Source organism: Mus caroli, chromosome 7 (assembly GCF_900094665.2).
Source record: "Mus caroli chromosome 7, CAROLI_EIJ_v1.1, whole genome shotgun sequence".
Lineage (NCBI taxonomy): Eukaryota > Metazoa > Chordata > Mammalia > Rodentia > Muridae > Mus > Mus caroli.
The window spans coordinates 71,318,379-71,322,532 of NC_034576.1; the positions used below are offsets into that span (position 1 = coordinate 71,318,379).

General features: G+C 44.1%; 1 pseudogene across 1 annotated transcript; it reads left to right on the plus strand.

The window, feature by feature from the left end:
- Positions 1-2,314: 2,314 nt before the first annotated feature.
- Positions 2,315-3,908, plus strand: LOC110298488 (annotated as a pseudogene). The gene has a single exon (XR_002378374.1). The product of XR_002378374.1 is annotated as a tetraspanin-7 pseudogene (transcript).
- Positions 3,909-4,154: the final 246 nt, after the last annotated feature.

Genomic DNA, 4,154 nt, shown 5'->3' on the forward strand with positions numbered 1-4,154 from the left:
AGTATGAGAGAAAAGAAGAGGGATCTGACCTACTGTAGGACTTTGGAGAGTAAAGGTCAAGAGAGACAAAAGGAAAACTAGGAAACAGAACAATGTCTTAGACCCAGACTTCGCACGTGACCATAAGAAAGGATAGTTCTGTCAATGAACCCTAACAGGGCAATCCTTTGTGATTATTATCTTCCAATCTTGAACTTGTTATTTGTGTCTATTCTATATATTACTGTGCATAGGCTACCACTAAGACACCATTTCCCCTCTAGCCCCTCTGTAATTATTTCCCGTCAGCAGGAATGCCTAGGAGAGCTACATTTCTTCAAGAAGCCAGTGATAGTGCTTTTACTTCTCAGCACCGTGGGAAGCTCTGTGACCACCTTCAATCAGTCATTCACATGAGGAGCATATGTTGCAATAACAAATTTAAAAATGAAATTTTAAGGTCCCCGAAATTTTAAAACCCCACAGTAACCCATTAGTGAGCCCCACGATGTATCATAGGCTCAGTCATCTTTCTTTTGTGGTGAAACCCTATTTTTCCTGTTTTGAGTCCAAGCTTTCTTCAAGGTCCAGCCAACAAGGTTGGCAACCTTGCTTCATTGCTACTGTATTTTTGGTTTCTGTCGTAGTGTCTGGAACACGGTATGGCCTTCCAGGCTTTGTAGTGGGAATGTGGGAGCCAGAGGTCTCTTCTGCTCTCTTCCTACCCCTTTGACAAGCTCTGCTCCTTCCCTTGTTGTATCTGGCTTATTATTTTATAAGAAGAAAAGTATGGTTATCCACAGTTTTCCTCTTAAACAAGAAAATGGCAAGTTATCTCCCCCACAAATACCCATTCATCTGGGAGATAACTTGAGGCCAGAGGGTTGTTCCTCAGCGGAAGCATTTCACATAGAAATGATCCAAGGCCTCCATGGGAGACCTAAAATACACAGCACAGAGATTTAGGGAAGAATTGATGTTACAGCCCATCTACCAATTCCTCCTGCTCAGGAGAGGCTCGTCCCTTGTGCCATACACATTCATACTGTGGAGGGTAATCTACTAATACAGTTTACTCATGTGAGCATTAATCATGCTTAAAATTATACAAGGAAACACCTATATCAACATGTTACCAAATGTTAGAAAAGTTAGCCCAGAAAAGCTAACAATATTACAGTCTCCAAGAGTATGGGTTTTCAAAGCTGTAGATGATACCAGTTTTGGGGCATATTCTTATCCTCCTTACCTCTTATGCTTCTATGGCTATCACCACTGACCAAGTCAAACAGTTAATCCCACTTTCAAGTTCAGCAAGAATAGTTCTGCTGAGCCTCACCTGGGCTCATGCTCAGGAGTCTAAGAGATGGTTATGAATAACTCTCTTAGCTTTAGAATTGTTACTAAGAACATAATAAGCCTTTCCAGCTACCTTCCTCAGTTCTTAATTAGGAACACAACACATCACTGCATAGAATATGGTTTTATTATAGGTCTCTACCTACCCTGTGCTAAGGTTTTCCTGAGGGCCCATCTGAAATACATTATGACAGTGACAAAGACACAATCCATGGTTCATCTGTATTTGAGGACATGAATGTTCTGAAAAAAAGAAAAGAAGAGAAAAGGACGGGGCTTTGCCCAGTGTTCCTTGGCCTACCTACTCACAGCAGCAAAAATATGCACCCAAAGCTTAGCTGTGAACAACACCTATCATTTTGTAAGTGCAGGAGGTGGGTCAGAAATTCAGATATCTTCTGTGCTACCATGACTGGGTTCTAGCTTGGTTGGTTCAATGCCTGGAGCTTACTGAGATCGCTTGTCTTGTAGCTTGGTGCTGGCTATCTTTAGGATCCCACTGATTTTCTTGAAAGCACATTTTTTTGGGGAGGGGTATGGGGTGTCAAAGTTCACTTTTCCCATCGACACCTGCTCAGACCTCCTCCTTTCTATATCTTGTGTTTCTTGACAGTATGGACTTTCTCGTGGAGCTGGCCTCCCCAGGTTAGCGGTTGCAAAAGTCTTTTGTGACATGTGTTCATGAGTTCCACATTGTCGTGTCTGTCATAAACTAATTTAACCCATTCTACAAAAGAGAGAGAACAAAAACTTTCAACTTGTCTTTAATCTGTAAGAGTCAAAAATGGGACATGGAGCTTAGGTATTCACTTGCCATCAGAAGCCTTGCTTTTCCTCTCAGTTGTGATGCCTCTGCCAGCATGTATGTGTGGTGATCACAGGGTTCCTCATTATGTCACAATGTAAATAGAAGGCCAGCTGCAAGAGGGCTATGGCGAGACAACCTGTGACATGTCAGGGCGGGACAATGAGAAGGGCTAACACCCATATCCTTTTGGGGAAAAAGGACTTCAATGCCATCCCCACACTGCAGGTGGGCTAGGGCTTAAGAGAAGAACAGCAATCCAGAAATGAAGGGGAAATGCTAATGAACAGTGCTAATGAGGACAGTGACAGGAAAGAGGAAATGAGTCCATGACCTCATGGTAGAGGAAAAAGGCGAATGGGGAAGAAGTCGGGGGACCCAGCCTTCCACTGTATCCACCTCCCAGAAGGAAACCTATCTACTGCAAAGCAGTCCTCCAAACACAGGAAGCAAGAACCTCATTCCCTGGAGTCTTTCCTTGTCATCAAGACTAGCAGAGATCAGCGACTCTAGTCTCAAGGGAATCAAGCAAGCCTACAGCAAGGATTTTATAAGAAGAGTCAATTTGGAAACCCTGCCTTTTCTCTCTCTGAGAGTAGTACTGTGGCACCGAGGAAAATGGAGACTAAATTTGTGATATCCTGTCTCAAAATCTTCCTCCTCATCTACTGCTTTGGCTTTTGGAGCACTGGGGTTATCTTGTTGGTTTTTGGAGTCTGGGGACAGCTTACACTGGGTGTGTATCTCTCTCTTCTTGCCATAGACGTTCCCACTGTGCTCATTGGAACTGGTATCGTGATTATCATTTTTGGTTTATTTGGATGCTTTTCTACATGCCGAGGAAGCCCAAGGATGCTGAAGGTGTATTCCCTGTTTCTGTCACTGGTGTTCCTGGCTGAGCTTGTTGCTAGCATCTCAGGGGTTTTACTTCACCGTGAGATCAAGAACAGATTCCTGAAGATTTATACCAATGCTGTACGGAATTATAACAGCAATGATAGGAAGAGCCAGGCCGTGGACCAGGTGCAGTATAGTCTGATGTGCTGTGGGGTGAAGAACTACACAGACTGGAATGACAACCCCTACTTCCTGAATCATGGTATCCCCCAGAGTTGCTGCAAGGATGAAGCTGACTGTAGTCTCCAGGATCGACACAATCTGACCGCAGTTGCCACCAAAGTTAACCAGAGGGGCTGCTATGTTCTGATGGTAGGTTTCTTAGAGGCAAACATGGTCATCATCATTGGAGTGCTGTTTACAGTCACATTTTCCCAGTTGATTGGCGTGAGGTTGTCCTGTTGTCTATCTCGGCTCATCATGACTCAATACTATGAGACAGTGTGTAAAGTTTACCAAGAGAAATAGACTAAGAAGCCTGTTTCTAAGAAGAACTACTACATCCTCTGCAAAGAGCATTAGTGCACAGGACTCATCTGTCCTGCTCTCATGGCTGTCTTCCTCAGGGCCTGCCTCTTACACGTTGCTGGCACTCCTATCTGATCTCTGCTCCAACTTTTAGACCACAGGAAGTGTCCTGTTCATCTCATGAAGCCCTGCTTTGTTACACAGTGTAACCACCTGCAGCTAGTCATAGTGAACCCCACCTCATGGCCAAGCTCTTCCTCATGTACCTGGTCCAAGTGCAGGTTATTGTGGGAGGCTAGTTATCACATCATCACTGGCCTCTTGTGGCCCTGAATGAAGTATGGGAGGTTGCCAGCCCTTTATCATGGTCCATAAAAGCCACGCACCTTTCTAGAGATAACCATATGACAGTTATCAGTTCTTTGGGTCTAATCTTGTTTGCTTTGGTTTTTGTTTTGCTGGGGTTTCTCCTACTTTCTTTAGGATGCCTAGGAGATATGAAGAGACACATCAGTAGTTATTCATAAGAAGGAGACAGCATGTGTTATGGTGGAAAAAGTGTTGAGTGTGCAAATTTTAGCTAGTTCCCCACCTGGGTATGTAGATAGAGCTTAGTGCATGTTGGCCATGCAGGTGAGACCCTCAC